This window comes from Aythya ferina, assembly GCF_964211825.1.
Source record: "Aythya ferina genome assembly, chromosome: 8".
Lineage (NCBI taxonomy): Eukaryota > Metazoa > Chordata > Aves > Anseriformes > Anatidae > Aythya > Aythya ferina.
In genome coordinates, this window is record NC_140304.1 from 33,099,406 (window position 1) to 33,122,386 (window position 22,981).

At 42.9% G+C, this 22,981-nt stretch overlaps 2 long non-coding RNA genes across 3 annotated transcripts; one reads left to right on the forward strand and one right to left on the reverse strand.

Moving 5' to 3' along the window:
• Positions 1-3,596: 3,596 nt before the first annotated feature.
• Positions 3,597-20,293, reverse strand: LOC311440484. 2 transcript variants are annotated; one of them, XR_014695435.1, is made up of 2 exons: positions 20,068-20,190; positions 3,597-4,002 (listed from the first exon to the last, which is right to left on the reverse strand). It is a non-coding gene; the product is annotated as an uncharacterized lncRNA (long non-coding RNA). The 2 variants fall into 2 exon arrangements; XR_014695436.1 differs by lacking the exon at positions 3,597-4,002 and adding an exon at positions 19,184-19,542 and having other exon boundaries at positions 20,068-20,293.
• On the forward strand, positions 20,122-22,931 carry LOC311440485. The gene is made up of 3 exons (XR_014695437.1): positions 20,122-20,287; positions 20,531-20,568; positions 22,563-22,931. It is a non-coding gene; the product is annotated as an uncharacterized lncRNA (long non-coding RNA).
• The last annotated feature ends 50 nt before the right edge of the window (positions 22,932-22,981 follow it).

The following is a 22,981-nucleotide window of genomic DNA, read 5'->3' on the forward strand; positions in this document are numbered from 1 at the left end:
TGTAGCTTATTTATGTTAATTCTGAGGCTTGGATTTTTTAAAATAGCGGTCCCTGGTAGCTATAGGCTACCATTTGCAAACTAGGGTGCTTCGAGTCATGCACCTTAGATCTATGTTTATCACACACTGACTTAGCTTTCCAAGGCAAAATAAATAGTTACCGTAGCAACTTTTAGCAAGTTATCGTAGTGTTTTGTGGCACTGGAAAAACATGAAAGTGTTTGTGCATTTACAGTCAGCCCGGCAGATTTTACGAGTGGGTCTTTATAAATGTTATTTTGGTTCACAAGTGTTTTAAATGGAAAATGAAGATCTGATGACTATTAATAAAAAAATAATAATAATTCAAATGAAGGAAGACAGCAAGCTGAAGAATGCCATGTGCACACCAGGCATGGTCAGGGTGGGCACGTGGCCTGGGCAGGTGCTGGAACAGGAGCCCACCTCCTCCAGCAGCGGCCAAGCCCCACAGGGCCCTGCTCCCCCAGCCCAGAAAGCAGGACCAGGACCAGAACCCGGACCAGGACCAGGACCAGGAGGTCCATCGCGGTGCCCACAGTGAGCATGCACATGGCAACCACAGTGCGGCTGGGCAGGGTGAGGAGGGCAGCAGGGCCTGGTAAGCGGGTGGGCAGCTTTTGTTGCTTTCTGTAGCATCGTTCCTATGGCTGAAAGCAGGAAAAGGACAAGCCTTAAACAAATCTTCCTCTGACCTCTAGGAAAGAGCAGTTCTCAGGACTGTTCATGGAAAAAAGGAAATACAAAATCATCCAGAATCTGTAAATTTCCCATGTTTCCCAGCATTATTTGCACAAGTATAATTTGATTGTGAGGAAATATCTTTGGTACACATTCAGAATCATTTTGCTAAAGATTTTGTGCAGTCTGCACACACGCAATTGTAACTGCAGCAAGGACAGATGCACTCTACACAATGCCCCCTTCCCTTCCTGGAAATAGATTCGTGTTGTGACATTTTCTCTTCTTGCTACAATTTTTGTCACTGCAATGAGGTATCTGGGATTGCATTGTCTCATTTTCACATTGCTGTGCCATACTCTGTTGACCTTTTTAATATTCAGTATTTTGAATGGTTGACCATTGCACTCCTCCTCTTCCTATTAAAAGGGGAGTCTAACCTGTTGCAAAGGACCAGGGTGACCAGCCAATTGAAATGAAAAATTCTGAAAAGGTCATATTAGTGCAGCACTCCATATATTTCACAAAATACATTAGATACTGAAAATCGTATGCCTCCTTTCTTTGACAAGGACTGTTCCAGCAGCAAAAATAAAAATAGGTACAACATCAATCTAGTGTTATGCTAACAGCAGTGCTAGGAAAATTGTGGGACTGTATAATTTATCCCATTGTTATTATGGTTTTTAGCTTCTGCTCCTTTTTGGATGGATTATTACAGAAACGCAGCAGAAAGCTTAATTTACATTTGATTCAGGAATCTATTTATGGTGCTGTTCAGGCTCCTGGCATTTTTGAGAGACTCCTCAGCTACACACTGTCTCTAGATAAAAAGGTAAAACTCATTCAAATAAGAAACATACATTTTTCTGCTTCTTCAGCAACTTTAGAAACATTTTCAACACAGCCTCTGCATCAACACCATTATCAATGGGCAGCTGCTGCTCATTGTCCTGTGCATAAACAGCAAATTTAAGTCTGATTTAGCATACTCAGCCGTGCTACTGTGTAGAAAAGGAGTGAGAAGGCGGAAAGCAACGAGTGATTGTTCTGAGCCCAAACTTGACCTGATGTCCTGGCAGGGCCCAGAGCAGGGGCAGTGCCAGGTCAGCACACCAGGCGGGGTAATCGTGGCACTTGTGCAAACAGCACAGCTGTCCTCCCTGACACATCTGATGGAGCCACAAGGGACATGGTGCCTTCTTGCGGAGGCTGCTTACAGACATGCCCTGCACCAAAGTGAACAGCTTGACTGTATCTCTCAATTACCTTAACTCTTAATTAGAGGTCAGGATTTCTGCTTCATAGAAATCTCCAGTATGTCCAAAATTGCTTTAAGAGTTCCAGGAAAAGGAGAGATGCTAAAACTGTTAATTGGAATCTAATTTTAAAGATAAACTTAACAATATCTCTCCCCCCTTCCCTCCCCCCACCAAATATTCATCTTTGGATTATTTATTTATTTATTTTATCATTGTTTAATGACATACCAGGATCATTACTGTTACTGCCAGAAACTCATGGTCATGGTCAACAGGCCATACAATTGAGTAGGTGACAGCATACTTGAAATTATCTTTTGATTCGTAATTTACTTATAAATCGCTAAGGGCAGAAGTGATTGAACCTTATCAGATCACTTTTTTTCCATATCTATTTGAAAAACAGCAACAGTGTTTGCTTATTTGTTATTTTTCCAGGACAGCTAATTACTGTCCAAGTGGTTTACTGTGCTCTGTAGAAATTATTCCAGCATCAGAAAATTGAGAGTTAAAGCCCTAGTATAATAGGTAGTTTAGAAATAAAAACATAATGAATAAATATTATTACCATTTAAATTTGATGGTTTATTAATCCTATTACCTGTCACTCATTACATATGACAGACAGGTCAATTTTTTTTTCTTTTTCTTCACAGAATCAATTTACATACTGGTTTACATATTGCTTTTGGAGACTACGCACTGAAGGTAACATTTTCTTTTAAGCATGAATTTTTCCTGCTCTAAGGAACCTGCTTTGGCAGGGGGGTTGGACCCGATGATCCTTTGAGGTCCCTTCCAACCCCTTCAATTCTGTGATTCTGTGATTTCCAGCCTCTTAAACACGAATAACAGGCCTGGGTCCATTTGCAACCCGACTATTTAAGAAAAAGTCAGAGAATTATTCTTTTGGTACTATAGCATATGTGTTTTCTTGTCAAAATTAAATGTTTGACACAAGGGAATAATTTGCTCGCACAAAGACAGAGTTTTCCCAGTGGCTCCTCTAGCCCAGTGGGTGCACACTGTATTACTGCACTTGTTAAAAGATTCCTCATTGTTCCACCGTGATTCATCGTCACCCGCTCCACAAACACCAGGCTGTAATTGCTCTGATAGCTGGTTACTTCCAGCTGGGTTCACATTCACTGTCATCAGCTTCAACTAGTTCAGCCTATTTCTACACTTCCTCTCACACTCTTTTCTTCATTAAGATTGTCATGAAGCCGATTCTATTACTAAGTCCTTTTACACAGACTAAGCACTTGTTTCTTACACTGCCATCAACAGTCATTTAATGACTTCTGCTCATCAGAAGGTTTGATGTTTCCCAAAGCTGATGAACATCACCCAAATCTTTCTTTTTTACAGCTTCTCCCCAGATAACGTAACAGAAATACTGCAGAGAGCTTTTCAAGACTCTGCATTCTCTCCTCCCACTTTCTTCCAAGATTTGTGCTGGAAAGGAATAGGAACTACATACAAGGAGCAGAATTAAAAATAATGATAAAATAATGACAAGAATTCTTTGACAGGACATATTGCTAAAATTTTTCTAAAATAACCTAATAGGGAACTCAAACATCAATTCATTAACCAGAAGCAGCTGTCCAATAAAACCAGATTGTAATGGCATCAGTTACTGTTAAGGCAGCTTTATTGTAGCATCATTTCCCTTCAGAGTTTGCTATATTAAGTACATGGCATGTTTATTTTCTGAGATAGTTAATTTTTACATGCTTGAAAACTAAATTACACTCAATTTCAACTATTGGAAATGACTGGAGTGAAGATCCTTGCAAGTCAAAGCTGCTGCCAACTCTGTGACTATATACTTCATCACTTGCTTAGCTCTGTTTAAGGGTTTATCTCATTTCCATTTGTATTTTCCCAATGAAAGGAGTCTCGGCCTCCCTGGATGTCCCTGCAGGACTGGACTTGAACCAGCTCCTCACAGCCCTGGGTGGTCAGCACCAGACAGTGCCCGCAGCCCCCGCAGCCAAAGGGAGGTGGTCTCGGGTCTGTGGGCAGTGCTCCATCTCTGGAGGGGAAAAAACAATGAGAATAAGTCTTATGAAATCATTTGTTTTTTATGCTAAAGGACTTGCTTTTATTCCCAACAATTGTATTTGTTTATGACCACCAGTAAGAAGCTTCAAGCAGCTTCTCCAGGGCTGAAGAAAAACTCGTGTGACCGCTCAGACCTCTGACATGTTACTTGGATTGCGCTGAAAGAAATGCTGGGCACAACAGGAGCCAACAAACCTACTCTTTTATGGACTGCAAACCCAACTTCCAAACCTGGCAGAAAAGGGCGATCTAGGTTTGTGTTTAGAGGAACTGCTAGCATCAATATGTGTAGATTAAGTCCTGTTTGGTCTACTTTGCAACTTTGCGTTTTCCAGCACTTTCTGTAACATTATATTCTGTAAAACATTGCATGTTCATTTCCTCTTCTCTGGCAAGATCACAGCCTGGCCTGAGCTAAACAACTGGTTTAAACAAACAAACAAACAAACAAACAAACAACAACAACAACAACAACAAAAAACAGCACTGGAGCATGTTAATTAGTTAAAATGCTTTTGTGCTGCAAGAAGCAACACACACTGCATGCGAGTGATTCAGTACAGTTTTCAAAGACATATTTTTTAACCTTCATTTTCATTTTATTATTTAAGTGCCTTCAGCATTTCCACTTAGTCACCCTTTACAATGTCTCCTTGTTACAGGAAAATGACTTCTCTCTTAGCCTTTCAAACGATTAAATGCAGGGTCTCATTCCTCGGAAGTCAGCTGCATCTCTCGGGGTCTAATTGGAAGAGGAGCTGCGTTACCAGCACAGGGACTGCAGGGGCTGCCTGCTGCGGACAACGCGTATTTTGTCTAGTATCTACAGCACAACATCGCTTAATGCAATGTGTTTGTTTTTTAAGGCTACCCGAATCCTCAGTTTCCGTATACCTGTAACAAACACGCACTTTGGCATCAAGCTGACTCGTTGTTTCCCTGGTCCCCGCGATGCAGCCACACCGTTTTGTCTGCTCGCAGGGTGCAGGGAGGGCCCCTCCTGCACTCGGCGGCTCTGGGAGCCGAACACCCACAGGCTGTCCTGTGTCAGAGAACTCGTGCCTGGGGGCTCTCAGAATCTTCATTCACATTCCTGGACCGCAGCACCAGTTTTCCATTTTTTTTCCAGTAAGGTTTGGGGACAGGAGGAAGAAGGAGGCAGGATGACAGTGCATTTTTCTGGTGATGCTGCGATGAGGGTACTCGAGGGAAGGGCAGATTCCGTCTGTCAGAAGGGCTGGAGAACCGGCACAGGGCTGTCCGCCCCTCTCCAGCTATGCCCGGGGCTGCGCCGCCTGCATCCCCCCCGGCCCCGCTATGCCCGGCTCGGCCCCGGGGACGGGACGGCCGCCCCGGGAGGTGTCGGGGTGCCCGGGGAGGGGTCGGGCTGCCGGTGCCGTGGGGGGGCCGGACCCGCACCCAGCGGTGCTTGTTAGCACTTGTTCCTGCAGGCGAGAGACGCAGCAGCTTGAAACAGTTAATTCACTTTCCATAATCATACTTCACATCACACAAGTCTGATTAGCATAAGGAAATGCAGAAGAAGTCAAAATGCAGAGGAAAAAAAATTCTGAGAAACAGATTTTCTCTTCCCTCAGGAGTTAAAGAACAATAAAAAACCCACGACAACTATTCTGCAATCACCCCTGCACACAGTTTACTGTTCAGTAATAGTGCTCACAAATGTCGGCGATACATTTCATCTTTTTCTCTGGCACAGCTAAATTTCTTAATAGGATGTAAGCTCAAGTCCCAATAACAGATAAAACAGACTAACCATTTTTTTTTTTCTTTGACACCCTTTCCAATTATATTTTAAAATCTTCTTTGGATTCATTATATTCTGTAATCCTGCCAATTTGCATCATTTACTATGATGCCTTCCCTTTGGAAGCAACAATCCCTTACACATTCACTGCTCTGTCAAATTTATAGAACGTGGAAATGTTCAGATAATCTTTCTGAAATGGTTTTCTAGGCATTTGGTAGCCCATTTTATTTTTCTTGTACTCAGCTGAGAGTGATCAGGAGGAAATATCAATAAAACGTCATTGCATAAAAGGATCTCAAAGAGGCTGCAATTATTTACTATCTAGGCTTCATTGTACTCACACCCTACCCCTGTTATGGGAAATTACCTCTGCTTTCATGTACACACTTCGATAAATGAAGTGCAGTAAATCAGAGACCTGAGAACGACACTGGCTGTGTCTTGCATAGCACAGGCCAGTTAATAAAGATCACTCTGTTCTAATTGCAGAAGATTTCATGCAGCTTCATAACCCATAGTTCCAGATACACCACCTACGAGATGTGAAAATCAAAATTTTATTTTATTGAGCTACTGTTGCAATGCAGCCATAGCAATTAATGACTCACAAAACAGCAATATTAATTTACTGTTGATGGCTACTACCAACCCTTACTGTTTAAGGTTAAAATCAAATTAAACACCTTAATAGATTGGAAAGAAAAATTTAAAATGCTATTGACAGGCTGCAAGTTCTGTAATGCCAAACATAAATTATGGGCATGACCTCTTTCTCTTTTTATTAATTCAATACTGTGCCCAAAATACAATACTGGTAAACATTTCAAAAATCACTTCAAGGCAAATACTGAATGGGCTGCTATGGAGATAAGAGTCAAAAAAGCAACTGACAGCTGCATCTTTCAGGCTCAGTGTGGCTTATGCCAAATTCCATGTACTGTGTTTTAATTGAACCTAGCTCACGTTTCATACATTTTATTAACATTCCCACTAAACTACTGGAGTGTAGCAGCCAATCACAAACTAGATGAAATATTTACTCTGTGCTTCGGGGATTGAGAACTGGAAAGACAACACTTTATTCCGCTCATGCAGCTCACCCCAGCCCTTCCCACCCTTAGATGCCACAGTACACGAGGAATGGGGCAAAACCCCAAATCAAAACGTGCTTCTGCTCATGTGCTGCAAGGAAAAGCTTGTGAGCAGAGCCTTCAGCCCCCCTCTCCAGGGCAATGGGAAGAAGGTGGTATGAAAAACTCTTCTCGTGGGTTAGTAGCATTTTTTCAGGTGGCAGCTGCTAAAGCACAACCTGTTGCTAAAGCCTGTGCAGGGGCACCAGGTGCCTCTGAGGGGTGAGCACTGGAAGCTCCTGGGCTGAGCAGAGCAGGAGGAGCTCAGACACCACGGGCACAGCACAGGGTGGAGGCCAAGGGCCATGCATGCGGCAGCTCTTCATCAGCCTCTCACTTCGTGCCACCATCCCAGGAGGACAAATTAACCCCATATGAGGGGGCACCACCTCTGTACCCAGGAATGCCCATGCCTCTCTTTCAAGGACCAGATTTCCAAGCACATGTGATTTTCTTCCAATAACTGGAGCTGGAGCCCCACTGGAAACACCAAGTGTCAGGGGGAGAACTGCAGGTCAGGGGGACTGCAGGCAGATGGTCAAATAAAAGGGAGAGAAGAGGAGAAGAAATTATTTCTATAAAAGGACTGTGGGTGCCAAAAAAAAAAGTCCCTACATGACTTATGCCATCATTGCTACAGACAGTGTCTGTTAGCTGTGTGTGAAGCCGGTGCTTTTCCCCAGAGGGTGCTGCCGTGACATGGAGCCCTGGTCCCCAGCCCTGCCCCACCGAGCGGCCGCTGCACCAGGAGGGCTCTGGCCTCGCTGCAGCCACCCCGCGTGGCCTGAAGGCCCCACCACGCCTGTTTTCAGAAAAAAGAAATGTCCTTAAAGAAAAAATAGACTTCTGTGTTAAACCATGACAGCCAAAGCGGTCATTCTTCTCACAAAATGAAGACAAACCAGGGAGACTGCTCTTCTCCCCAGCAGGAGCAGAAAAGGGAGCCGGCCCTCCCTGGATGCGCCAGAAAGGTGGCTCAGGCCTGTGGGCTGCAGAGACCTTCCCCTGCAGCAGGTGAAAGGGCCCCTGATAACACCCTCGTGCCTCAAAACAGTGAGCCCTGTGCCAGCACAGACATTGCTGTCAACAAGTACTGCCATCACTTGTATTTCTTTCACGTGGCAAGAAATGATCACAGACTATTTAGGAAAAAGGCGACTTCTGGCAGGCTGTATTTCGCAGGGGCAGAGCAGGTGAGCACACAGGCGAGAGGGGACCTCTCCTAGTGACCACGTGCACTCACTGCTGCGCCCACAGCCTGCCACGACCAGCACAGGATGGCACCACGGCCGGCCCGACCCTTGCCAGGAGCACCAGCCATCCCCGGCACCCTGCCAGCCGTGCTGCACGTCCTGCACCACCACAGGGAGATGGACTGCCATGTCCCTGGGACGGGGTCATGGTGCAAACACATACAACAAATGGGCACGACAAACGTGGCAAAACAGATGATCACAATTAGTATAGCAAGCAGTGGTCTGTCAAGAAACGCTACCCAAAAACTTCAAACTAAAAAAAATGACTGTAGCAATATTGCCGTGGGGACGATTGATTTGGGAGTCCTTTTAGCTCCTTCCCATTTCTCCCTCTTTTCTCCCCCATCCACCTACAATTCTTGCAGTCAGGTACTTCTTGCCTTTCATGAAGCCATTGTTTCCAGTGAGTGCCCAGCCCCCTTCCCCTCATCATCCCTGAGTAGGTAACTGGAAATGTAGATAATTATAGGAAAAGGTTTTCAAACACACACATTTCCTAACTGACACATGCTCAGCTCTTGATGTGTTCTGTGCCTGTTCTCATTAAATTTTATACACAGCAAACCTGAACAAAAAGCTTGTGCAGTGTTAGGGAACAATGATTCCTTTTTGCAAGTAAAGAGGAGATTTATGGAGAAAATCACTTGAATCTGACAGTCACTGACATCAGTGCTTAGTTCATGAAAAGTGAGTGGGACCTGATGGATCCCTCTTCTTTTCATCAGAAAGCTGCTGTTTTTCTTGTCTTGGCTTAGAGTGGGAAGTGAATAATGAGCATGTTGATGATTAAAAAAAATCTTACCTTTTACTTTAGCCAAAATTCTTTGCACTTGTGACATGAATCATTAAAAAATTCTGATTACATACCCCAAAGCATTTCATTAAAGAATATTTTTTCAAGCACCTTTTCTGAAAAAAAAAAAAAAAAAGAAAGAAAAAATCCATTCTGTGAGAACAGCAGCCACAGTAGGGGAACACAAAAGAGCCTGATTTTGAAAAGGTGACCTCCTCCTGTGCCCAGGCGACGTGAAGCATGCACACCTGCGCGCACGCTCACCATGCATCATCACTGGCACACAAACGGGAGCTACATTTATAACTAGCAATACACTGTTTGTCCAAAAAGGTACTCACTCACATTTAATGCCTGCCTGATGCATGATCTTCCCTCCTTCCATTAACAATCTCTCTCTTTCAGCACAGTGCAGAGAGAGCTTGCAGGCCAGGACTATGAGCAAGGAAATTGCCTCTAACAAATCTTCTTCTTCAAAATAGAGTACCTGAAGATTACACTTCCAAATGCCACCTCAGTGAGAAACACTGCTCAATTTTCTAGGTGTGTTAGAGTTTTATTTCAACTTCTTCTGAAGCATCAGTTAGAGCCCTGACAGGAGGCAGCACCTGCTTTGCTAAGCTATAGATGTGCCCTATGGACAGTCCTTTCTTCACAAATAGATGGTGGAATAGACACAGGAACCTAATGCTTTCTAATGATCCTTCCAGCCTTGTCCCAATTAAATAAAGGTCAGCTCCAGAGGCCAGACAGGTAGAGGCTGAATGAGAAGACAAATCAAAGCACTCTGTTTTCAGCATGCTGATTCCTCCCCATTTATTTCTGTCTGGTTTCCAAGCAATTCACTCAGAGCATGGACAGAAAGACAGCCACATAAAAACTGAGTGGTTAGAACAATACAAGGGAAGGTTTATCTTACTTAGTTATGTTTTCTGAATTAATTCCTATAAATGTCTTTTTCAAGGGGAGCTCCTTTTTCTTCTGTCACGTGGAAAATATGTGCATATACAAATTGAATTTTTGAAATTAATTTGAATTTTTGTTAAATGACATTGCAGCAAAAATAAACTGCTCCAGTACTTTCCTGGGTGGATTTAACTTAAGCTCAGAATACTAGATCACCTTTAAAATCTACCTAAAACTGTTGCTTCCTAATAACCTCTTTCCAAGTCAGTCCAAGCTGGACACTCCAGATCATCAGGACCACGTGGGTTATGAGCATTAGTTTATAAAGTCAAAGCAATCCCAACACATAGAGAAGAAAGCAAAGAGGAAGGAAGATATCAATTATGGTCACTGTCTGCTACCAAATCCCACATACACATGTATGGCTGCACCAATAGCCACCATCTCTTGGACTAACTTGTGTAACATTTGGGGACTTTAATGAGGTTAAAGGGAGATTTGGGGATGTCCCCAGGACAGCTCTTTGACCTTTACAGCAACCACATACAATAAATAGCGCAGGCCCCAGGTCACTGCTTGGTTCCACGGGATGGACTGTGGGGCATGCCGCTGCCGTGGCCAGCTGGCCTCAGGCACCCAGCAAAGCACTGGGGGCCTGCAGAGAGGGGGGCTCCCTGGCAGGCTTACCATTCCTTTGTGCTGCAGATAGCTGTAAAGTCACACAACAGAAATAAATCACTCTTCTTGTATAGTGTCGATTCTTTTAACTTCTCTGGATCAGTACCTTGATTTCAGAGTCACTTGAATTATTTAAAACTTGAATTGAGGGAATCACTTCTTTTGGTTACAGTATATTTCAGTGGTATTGTCTTTAAATCAAACCTGCTTGTGTCATTTATTCATTTTACCATAAAATAATATATTCAGTTGTATATACAACTCCACTTTGCATCTATACATTTGTGTAGAGATCCTTCTCCAGAGAGCCTTAATTTGCCTGTAAGGCATGAGCAAATGCTGTGCACTGTAAGCTGAAGAGGTGACTTGGAGTGCATGAGCAGCCTCCTGCAACCAGGAGCCCTTGCAGACACTTCCAGGCATCACCACCTTACACACACTGCTCAGCACAGACCCCAGCACCCCCAGGAGGACGGGGCTGTGCCCAGCAGCTACAGCATCCGTTAAAGAGTGGAGCAATTTCTCCTGTCCCTCTCACCAGGCCCCATCTGCTAAAAAATAATTAGCCTCTGTCCTGTTACCTTGAAAGAAAAAAACAGTCCCACTTCATCAGTAGTGAGAGACTGTGGTTAATTGGTATTTTCCTTTGGTTGTACATGAGAAGCTTTTTGAATGATTTTTGTGAAATATTTTAGCTCAACCAGGAGAGAGAATGTATAATTTATTTTGTTACTTGATAGAATTAGTTGTTCTTAGCTTGCTCTGGCAGTATAAATTGTGAATGCAATATTTTCTAAAGTGTCCTTTCTCTATGAGATTAGTAAATTTAATTTCAAATTCTGTATTCACAACTAGTGCACTGGCTGAAGGCAAGCTGTAGAACAGATGACAAAGGTTATTACATTTTTTAAATTATATTTTAAAGATGTTTAATAACTGTGGAGAAAAGACTTATGAAAATGGAAATTGTCAGATTAAAGAACAAGTTACACAGTTCTTTTAAAAACGTAAAGTTATTTTTCCTATCACTCCTTAAAGGGACAAGGTCTTTTTCTCAAGACCAAAACCCCCAACTAAAACCAGGGTTTATCTGAACTCACAAGTATACTTTAGAAACGTATTCTAAATGCAGATACAAAACAAAATATATATTGATGGTCAGCAATTTCCAAATATAGTTTTAAGACTTTTGATCATCATGAACATTAAAATTCAACTCGAGTTCAAAAACATGTGTGATGTTTTCCTGACTTGTGGTCAACCCAAGAGTTAAGCTCCTAGGGTTAAGTTCTGCCTTGGTCTTGAGGCAGTGTTGCAAACATGAACAAAAATCAGCTCCACAGGGGGAATTTACAGCTTGATCATGCAATTTCAAAATAAGTGGAAGCTTTCTGTGAATATGAATTGGAGTAAGACTGAGCCTGTGGGGGTTTCTGTACATAACGTAGAACCCACCCACTCCTCTGCAGGCTTCTGGTGCTCCTGAAAAGAGCAAATTCTACTGAAAGCTGGTGGGTTTTGCTGAGTCAGCAGGTGCAACTGAAAACACACAAGAATAGATGCTGCTTCAGAAGGCAACTTGCTGGTTTTCACCTTAGTTTCAAAACGCTTTCCTCTTGCCTTTGAGAATAAATGGTAACAGGGAGTAAGTGATAACAGGAACCCTTAGCTTCCCCAGCAGAGGCGATGTAATAAAGCACACATTGCTGATGTTGGGCTAATTGAGGGTATGCAGGAGCTCGGCTTGCACCCCCAGACATAACACACACCCCACCAGCAGCCCCCACATCCCCAGCTCTGAGCACTTCACAAGTCTTGCTGGAGCCACGTGCTCAGTGAGGAGGCCTTTGTTCCCATTACTGCTGGTCTTATAGCCTACAAGAGAAACAAAACAAGTGTATTTTTTGATAATATCTTGGCTTAGAGATAATTGAGTACCCTTTATTATAAACTCTTCTGGTTTCTCAAAGGCCCCTAGAGTTTAATCATCCAACAGCCTCAGAGTTGTGCTTTGTAGCATATGAGTATGTGCTCAACACCCCCTGCTCCCCAAAAGTACCCTCCACATTCTGCAAACAAGATGACTAAACAAACAAACAAACAAACAAACAAAAAAAAACCACACACACACCAAAAAAAAACAAAACCAAAAAGGGACCTGCAAGAGCTCTTTACTGTGGATACATTTGATCTGCTGTCCTGGTCACTGCATGTGCCACTAGGTACTCCACTTATCCCAAGAGGAGGAAGGGTGGAACAATGGTGGAAATGGGATGTTTCAATCAAATCACAAGCAACTCTCTTTACTCTCCTAAAATTTAAAAGCTGCTATTTGAAGGGTGTTCTCTGAAGGAAAGCAGCTATTCAGATTAGAAAGTCAACCCAACCTATATCTGTAGAACTAGTTAGAACGTATCCCACATATTCCATAACCTTATAAATGGTACTTGGAAATTTACATAAATTTCCAATTTCTTGGTCTTTCAATTTTCTTACGGTACATGTTAAGCCTGAATTATCATTTCTACCTCTACCATTGTCTAAGCCAAATACTGCTATCAATAGATTCCGATAATTACCACTTTCTTTAATTGTTTGTGGGAGTAAGGTACAGCAAGTGGGATACTTTATTTTAAATGTAATACAAAACATTTTATACTTGTCTGCACCTGACTCATAATAAGGTCATATGAAGGTTTTACAGCTATTCTCAATTAAGGAATAGCATTCACACCAACAGCTGCTTTTAGAACCCTGGACATGTTCATAGTTAGCATCTAGAGAGCAGATGCACCACGGGAAGATGCAGCCCTGCTGCCAGGGGTGAAGGAGAGGTCCCTGTGCTCTGTCTGCCAAGGAAGAAGGCCTTGCCGTCCTTGTGGGGACCACTCCATGCAAACAGGAAGGCAACAGGCAGGCTCCCTCACCCTGCACACCATGGAAATTGAGCCTGAAGGAAGAGAGGCCGAGCTGATGGGCAGTCCAGCGGCCTGCCCAGTCTGGTTACCCCTACTAGCCACACGCTGCTTCTCCTCTCCGCAGAGGTTTCTTGCAAGGTCTCTCCTTGGCAGCCCCCAGACTTGCTCAGTCAACTACTGAATGAGGGGGACATTACGATGCTGTGCTGATTGCCTTGAGAACTGAAAAGCCTCTTCACAGCACTCTACAAAGTCAGGCATATTTGATCTACTCACACGGCTGGTGCCGTGAAGAGGCGGCACCAGCAAACAGAGCAGCTGCAGCTGGGGTGGCCCCTGAGGACAGCGGGAGGGCTGCAGGAGGGCTGGGGGCAGTTCCTCTGCTTGGCATCCATGGATCAGGCAGTTTGTGGAGCTGTGCTGCAGCTTTAACCTTCATTAGGTCAAAGTGGTTTTTCCATGCAAACAAAAAATTAAAGTCTGTTTAGAAAAGAATGAAATATTTTTTTTTCCTCCCCTTCAGAATCAACTGACTAAAGTTGTCTCTGAAATAAGAAATCCTGTAGTGAAGGTATGTCAGTTTTCTAAACAAGCTGGCAACACTGGGGTTCTTATGGCTATATAGTGCCATGTAGGCTTCCAGCAGGGCCACTCCAGGGACAGCATTGCTTCTCTGGGTCCCAGCTGGCCTCAGGAGGAGGAAACCCAAGCATGCATGGCTCAGCAGCCTGCCTCAAAGCCCAGAAAGAGGTATAGCAACATCAGCACAGTCTACTGAATCCAACTGAAAACAGGATAATTTACTTATTTAATTATTGGGTTACATTGTGCAAAAGACTTTTGTGGCTTGATTTTGGTTGTTGTGTACAGGAGGTTCTCAATTCAATAGTAAAATCATTGGTTTTTAAAAGTAATGAAGAAACCTGGGGGGAAAAGTTTGGACTTCATGATGATAAAAATGGAGTAATTACTATTCTGATTACTGATGGCTTCCTAGGAACCTCTGCTTGACATCATGCTCCCCATGCAGGCAGGCAGCAGCCCTACTTAGTAAATATATGTCTGCACAGACTGAAACCATCAAAGCATTACTTCTTAAAGTGAAGGGAAGTTGAATTGTACTGGTGGGAACAAGCATGAGGAGAATTATTTTAAAATAAGTTTGTTAAAAGCCTTGAAAATCCATAATCAGGAAAGAGCTCTCAGCTAGAAGGAACATAATGAAATGCCATCTTTAATACCAATTAGAAATGGGAAAGTAATCAATAAGAAAAACTTCAGACATTACCACAGAAATCCTAGAAGAAATGTCTTTGAAGGAGGAAGAGTTCCAGATAGTTTGAATTTCACACCTCTAAAGGTCTGGTGATAAAAGCAACAAGAGTGTTTTGGGGGGTATGTTTTAACATACCAGGGATTTCAGTGATGGGAAAGCACCAGAACCACATCAGCATTTCAAATGGTCCAGCCAAATGACCCACATCACTTGTCATCAAATTAAGGCAGTGCATGCGATGCACTACACAATTAAATCCAAAGTGCTAAAAAGTCAAAAATATACCTAACACCGATCAGCACTGCTTTACAGGTTAAACAGCCCTGATTGCATTTGATATTCTGTCTGGACGAAAAAAGAAACTGCATATACTTCATATTATTATGAAATTGCTCCGCATGAGGAGCTTTATAAATGAGATCCAAAAAACTGTTTTCGGCCCTGAATATGATGGAGGTAGGGAAATGTTATTACCGAGGATCCCCCGTGACCTCTCCTAGGTCTGATACAATTCAAAGTTTCCTTTAACAACTCGCAAGTGGCAATCAGCACCAGCAGGAGCACGGCAGCCTGCAGGCACCCACCAGCACTGTGCTGCTGCTCACCTCGGCCAGCCCTCCTCACAGCTCTGGCCCCACGCAAATGAGCCTTCCTGTCAGGGCTGTGAGGACAAAGAGGAGAAGAGATCCACAGAAATAACTCGAGACCTTAAGAAAACACGCAGGACAGTAACAGACCTAAAGAGCTCAGTAGGCTTTGGGGTTAGTATTGCTGAACAGAAAGGGGACTAGATTACAGCATCTGAATGCTTTCAAGAGAAAATACTGGGTACTACAGTGCCCCGTGAAAAACGTAGCAAAGGAAACTGCTGGAAGTCAAGGCCAGACAAACAAATCCCTAGGAAAGTTAGCAGCTGTTCCTTATCCAGCACTAGGAGATGATCCACTGCTGGAGTGGTCCCAAAGGAAGCACCAAGTCCTCTTGGTCTCCTGAAAACAAAGTGAAGCAGGAGGTGAGGGAGAGCTCTGGCAAAGGTGCACAAGTGAAAGGCTGCCTGGGGCATAAAGATCCCAGCTGTATCAGAGGGCAGAGAGTACTGTTTGGCCACACAGAGGCTAACTCTGAAATTCAGACAAGGCATCCTGGCTCTGGCTGGAGAGAGGGAAGAGCTTGCTCAGTGCATCAGGAAATCACCTCAGTGCAGACTGCTGCTGCCTGCAGCACCTCTCTCCAACAGCAAGCTCTTCACACCTGCTTTCAGACTAGGTCCTGAACACAAAGGTTAAAACTCGGTCCCCAGTGAAGACACCTATGTCTAGTACTGGCAGAGGGCATTGCTCTGTTAGGAATCAAATATTCCTCTAAAATAGACCAACCCAAGGCATCCATTTTGATTTTATTTTATTTTTTTAAATAATTGTTTTCTTCTCCCTAAACATTGGTATTATGTTAATTAAGAACCACCTCTATAATCAGCACTAGCTACCATCCACTTTCACCAGAGCCTTCCCTCCCCCGCCAAAAAAAAAATAAATAAAAAAATACACATTCTATTCATTGTTAGTTATAAAAATGTTTTCCACCTCCTAGTCTCAGAACTCACAATTATCGAAAACTTGTCAGTAAAGCAGAAAAAGACCGCTGCCTACAGGCAGATCCAGCACAGAAAACTCCAGCCCAGGAGAGGCATGTACTCACAGGTCATGAGAGCATGAAGCCATCCTCACACACAGCTAACCTCTCATCGCTGCTGATGTTTGGGCTGTTTTGCCTTTCAGCCCCTGTGCTCCCCTTGGGATGAGAGATGTACTCCATTCTGCAGACTATCATGCAGAGTTTCATGTGGCTGGTATCACAACAGCACTGTTTGCAACCCATTTCTTTTTCACATTACATTAGCAGCTCAGAATTGTGCGTGTCTGTTTTCCCCTGACAACAGCTGTTACTTGATTCCTGCAACTGGCTTGCTTCTTGCATCAGCCAAGCGTGGATAGGCATTGTGGACATAGAAAAGCATTATCACACTAGAATATACTTAGACCACCTTCAAAAGTTGATGTAAAAATAGTTCCACAACTTTAGATTCAAGTTTACATTTATTCATCTCATTGATTTTTTATAGCAATATTTTTATTAGGTGTATTATAAAAAGCCTCCTACACATTTTCTCAGTGAAGTTTCCTTCGCATCATGAACAGAAGGTTCTGACTTGTTTTACTCTTTAAAAAGAACAGAATTTAGAGATAGCTTTAAACGCTTAGCCAACTTTAAAGGATTGCCCTAAGGTTTTGTAAAGCCTGTGAGAATATTAACACAAACAGTAAATAAATAAATGTTAGAAGGCTGACTTTCTCTTAAGTGTACCAATGGACTCATGAGTTAACAGGTACTGAGATATATCCAGTACTGCATGTTATCTTTAGTCTGTCTAAAGATGTGTTAGGCTTACATGGCAAGGTTTTGGTGGCTGGGGTGCTTAGCTATCTACCAGTGTGAAACCACCACAACTGGTAGGAGTTGTTGTTGGTTTGCTTTTTTAAAGTCCCCAGTACTTCTTAGCTTCAACAAGCTATTTCTATCAGTCCTTCTGCTCCCTGTCTTTCAGAAAGCCAGAAAACACAAATATGTTGCAAAGATTTGCAAAACACTCTGAAAACCCTGGTGTTTCTTGTTGAACATTTGACACAAGTTTCACCTCCACCTCTCCGCACACGTCCTGGAGTGGGCTGGTAATTAAGGACTGTGGCTTGTGTGTCTGCAGCACTCAAAGACTAAACATGCAGTCACCTCCATCTGTTGTAACTTCATGGAGGTCAAGCACCCACAGAACTCCTAATGTCCTCCTGAATACCTGGACTGACTACTCTTGATCACCTCCTGCCAAGCCCATCTTCTATTAATCAGCAGAAGGAGAAGGTGGTCACAGTCTGACCACACTTACTCTGTGCTGTGTTCCTCAAGTGATAAATTATCGCTGAGCAAATGCTCAAGATACACAAATTTCAAAAATGTAGGTTCAGACAATTTCTATTAATGGAGCAGTTCATTCAGTACAGGACTCATTACATACAGATTTTTACAGCTATATCTCACCAGTTACCAGCTTCTCATTTCCTTCAGAAAATACTCCATGCCAGCATATACCAGTCTCAGGAAACACAAGAAGTGTGTAATTAAATTCTCATTTGTGGTGTTGCTCCAGCTCTCCTCTCTAATTTATTACCACCCCGGGGTCCCGTGCAGGCTTTGCACTGTGGACACCCACCTTCTGTTGTCCCCCCAGCTGAGAGGGGAGTGGCGGTTGCCCAAAACCTTTCCTATTGCTCTACCATCTGGTCAGGAAGATTTTATCTGCAAACAGGGGTGTACCATCCCATGCTTTTGTTTCAAGTTATAAGAAAAAAAAATGGCTTCTTTCAGAGCCTAATAATGGGTCTGGTTTTAAGTCTGCTAAGCGTAGAAGATGAACCAATTCTCAAAAAGGAGGCCTGAAACTGCCTTAACATGATACAGAAAGGTCTTCCCTCAGAGTCTCCTGACGCAAAGCCCCAGATCACCACCTGGCCATGTCTTGTGCTAATGGAGACAGGGTGAGACCTGAAGAGGAGGTTCAACATGTTGGATTTTTTGAAGCAACATACCCATGATGCTTCAAATCCTCACTACTCAAAAATCACACAAGCTACAGTGGTGAAAGTCCAAATTACCAGTAGAAGAATGCTATCAGCCTTTTTGCATGCAAACTAAAGGACATTAACTTCTGTTCAAGCCTAGACGACATTGGTTTTAACAGCATAGAAAGCATCCAGTTCTTCCAGTATCATATCCTTCTCATAAGCCAACTCTACATCTCAGAGTCTCCTGGATGCACAGAAACATTTATGCGTGACTCCATTATTCCTCTAACAACAAGATCAAGCATGGACTCCTCTTGGCATAACACATGTGAATACTCAGTGCATGCCATGAAATATTGAAGGATAATGTGGTGATAATAAGATGAATTTAGGAAACTAGAAATCCCCATAAGGAATGAGGTTGCAGCATCAAAGCTGGTTTCTCAGCCTGAGATTTCTGGAACTCCATCTTGGCTCTTATGGAAAAGTCTTAGAGTGAGTCAGCTTTTCCTGGTAATTACTGAGAGGTTTTGTGTTCCTGTAAGCAAAGCCGATCTTCACAGGAATACACATGCTTTAATGCTGAAATACATTTGGAAACTATTATTATTGTTCCACCAAACAATAGATCCCCTGAGAAGCAAAACAACATTTTCTATTTACACATCTGTACAAACTGCTGTTTAAAGCAGGAAGGGCTGATTTGCTTGATACACAGGAGAATTGGTTAGTGCTCTTACTAACCCAAGTTGTACATCACCAGGGATTAATTTGTGTTATAAGAAAAAAGCAGGATTTGGCCTTTCATCAGAGTAAGAGCTAGAGCTGTCTTTATTCTTGCTGTAAGACTCCTTCTACAGCCCCATTGACCCTCTCCAGACCTTTGTACTCTTATTTTGTATTACTACTTCTTGGAAGCAGGGAAACTGCATGCTCCACAAAGCAAGCGTGGGAGTGAGTAGCACAGCTTGGAAGAGCAGCACTGCGATGGAGCTGCATGGATTGTGCCAGGAGGACAGCCTTCTGCAGGAGCCCCCTCCCGCTAACAACGGGCCAGGCTGCGCAGGGCACTGTGGAAAGGAGGCAGGGAAAGACATCTCCACTATGGGTCCTCCACGTGGCCTGGGAGGACAGGTCAGCCTTGTTGATAAGCCACTTCCACGCCACTGCAGACAAGGCAAGAAGTCAGTATTCTGCAGCTCTTGATAATATAGCACTCACTGCAGGGACCTAGTCTTCCTCTTTTCCCCTTCCCATGCTGGGAGCGTCACCAGATGTACTCTTACAGAACTTGCTGGAAATAATACAGCAAAAAGAATACAGCAAAAACCCTACAGGCCAAATTTAAAGTGTCTCCAGAGTATTTCATTTTTAGGTCCAAACATACTCCAAGTATGACATTAAGTCAAGCTTGAACTGTAGCTACAGAACGACACAGTTTTAGTTTAATCCCAAAGAAGACCTCTATGGAGAAAGAACAGCATAGCTGGACAGGACCCGTTAAGAAACCTGAGTGAAGCCTTCACCAGTTCACGTTCACCTCCTTCGGTGCCTGCCAGGCAGCTATAGCCCCACATCCTCCACATACTGCTTGTGCTGAGGTTCACCACACCACCATACAAACACCCCACCTCTTCCCCCAAGCTGCTCCCCTGCCTGCTCCCATAGCACATGCATCTCCTCAGCCTTACCCATTCATAGCCTCTTGGAGGAAAGCAGTTGATTTTCTCCAGCTGGTTGAAGCCAGGCTGCCTTGCAGATCCTTGCTCTCAGGAGAGCAGCTGTAAGCCTCCCTGCACCTTGCTCCCCTCTGTGGCCAGCTGGCTGCTGCCGCCTTCCTTCCTGGGTGGCTGATGTTCCCCTGGGCCACAAGCAGCTTTTCCAAGCTAACTGCTCCTTAGCTGTGCAAGGGTAAGTGCAGTGTCTCTGTCTTCGTGATGCAAATATATTTGTGGTTTAGAGGAAGCATTCTTTATTTGCAAGGGCTTGCCTACGCACTGCAGCTAAAAAGCTTGCAATCTTATTATTATTATTATTATTATTATTATTATTATTATTATTATTATTTATTTATTTATTTATTTATTTATTTTTATGAAAGCAATACTTAAACATGGAGTTGCATTACTTGTTTTCCACATGTTGGTATTTTAGGACCACTTTCTTCAGTTCTTTCACCTAAGCAAACTTAGGTAAGCTTCTAGATTTCTTAATTGCTATATGAATGCACAACTGGAACAGGCAGCACATCTTTCGAAGGGGCTTCGCTTACAGTTAATGTTGTCTCATTCACATTCTCCTCCAACTGTGCTGTTCAGGAAGGTGCAGATATGATATTATTTCACAGAAATTCATTGGGTAACTGAATAGTATCAGAGCATTGTAAAAAAGGTATGTATTTTACTTTCAAGCCAAGTTTCAAAAGCACCGTGTTCCTATATATCCTATCTTTCTTTTTCATATTTATGTCTTTCCTTTTGCATTTTCTCTTTGAATTATTATTGTAACTGAGACATGATTTACATTTAGTATAGTTGAGAACAATAAAATGCAACATTATGTTATACAAGGCTAATCTTTCCTTATAGAAATCTAATTCCAAGGAGTAGTGTGTATTCACTGGTATAATATGATCTGGGAAGGCAGATTGTTATATTTAAACAAGTCCCAGATAGGAATTTGTTATGGATGGCAATCCCTAAGCTGTTACACATACATTTGAAGCACATTTGTAATGATATCATTATGATCATGAAATGATGTTTAAAGAGTAGATGACATTCTGTTGACTGTGTTTTATTTTCCCTGGAATAATATGACTTCAATGTAACAAAACAAAACGACAACAAAAAAACACACACAAATAATTTCACCTCTTTATCTGTCTCTTGTGCTACCACATGCTGAAAGAATTGGCATCTACACATATTATAACTAAAACCACATGCTTTAAATTAAAACATAGTTTTTGAAATATGTTATGGAAATCCTATCAATTTGGGAATGCTAGATAAGTAAATTTAACATAGGGAAGAGCAGAAAACACATAGTGAGGTAATAATATACTGAAATGCACTTCTGAGAAGAATGCTAAGAATAAGTGACAGAGACAGAAGGGTGGTTCCAAGAGAAGATCATTAGCATGTTAATTCTGAGATCAAGCCAACCTTGACCCTGCCTTGTGCTCAAGCATGGGCTGATATAGCACAGCATATTTTGCAGCTAAACAATAACTGACTCTTTTTATGGGAAAGCTGGAGAACCAAAAAAAGACAAATTTCTGCCAGGTTTACATTACTTGGATACTCTTCCCCACAGCCATTTATCTGGGAATGAGAAATGGAGGCAACTTGTCTTCATTTCCAGCCAGACGTGTTCCTACCAGGATCCTGGGTCTTTTCTGGGCTTGGCAGTGATGGAAATTACTTCAGGCCTCGTGGCATGCCCAGAATACCCACATAAATGTGCATGGACAAGGGTGTACTGGGAGACCTGATCGAAAGCCCCATGGTGCTGATCATTGTGGTGCAGCCCGGCAAGCAGTGCTCTGGCTTCGAGAATGGTAAATTATCCCAGGTTAGATAACTTGGAACCAGCCCAAAGTGGAACATAGGTTTAGGAGTTTGGAAATTGAGTGATTTTGGGTGGGGTCTCAGCACTGAAGCACAGACCTACCTTTAAAACCACTGAAATAGAAACAAACACTTTCCTTTCCCTTGGAGACTCTAAACAGAATTGGAAAATAAGCTGAACAAAGTACAAACCTGTTTTTTAAAAACAGCTTTCTTTGGAATTAACTGCACGCACCAGAGTATCTTTTTGATATTATAGCCCTGCTTTAGTGTGTGTGCATGGGGAAGTGAGGACAGGCAGCACTGGACCTTTGGTCTGAACGCTGTGAGATTTGTCACTGAAATCTCATGCAGAATCTTGCATCAATATAACTTTTTCCATTGTATATTCTGAAGCTGCAGTGTTGGCATGACAAAGCACCCACAATCTTAATGTCAAGCCATGGCTAGCCTACCCTTCAACATTAAAATGGATGAAATAGAAGTCAATTTTTCAGCTTCCAAAGAGTCTGTGGTAGGAGGGGAAATCATCTCCACTGTACTTGACTCTTCTTATCTCCTTTTTTCATTTTCAGAATGGCTGGAGAATTAAACATGTTTCTTGCTATCACTAGGTCCCCCAAAAGAGAGCAGCGGTGTTGCAGTGCAGCTGCGGGCATGTGGCGGGCAGCAGCAGCCAGCCCCCAGGGTCTGCCCCACGCAGTGCTGCATCTGCCTTGGCGGGCCTGGGCAGAAGAGGTAAATACTCATCAATTCTGACTGAATCTTCCTAAATGATGGAGGTCGGTGCTTCCTGCAGCTGCTGTGCAGTGGTGTTGCTGCTGAAGATGTTACTCACTCAAATGAGAAGGGCTATGCTGGTTAACAGAAAGGTCAGGGTGGTGTTGCACAAATATTTGGGGAGACACAAATTCTATCTTGATAATGTTGATATATGCTAAGAAATTTTGCATTAAAAGTGGTGGGATAACAAGGAAAATGGAGCCAAGTTTGTCCAATTTTTTTTTTTGTTATATTCTGCTGTTTACTGCTT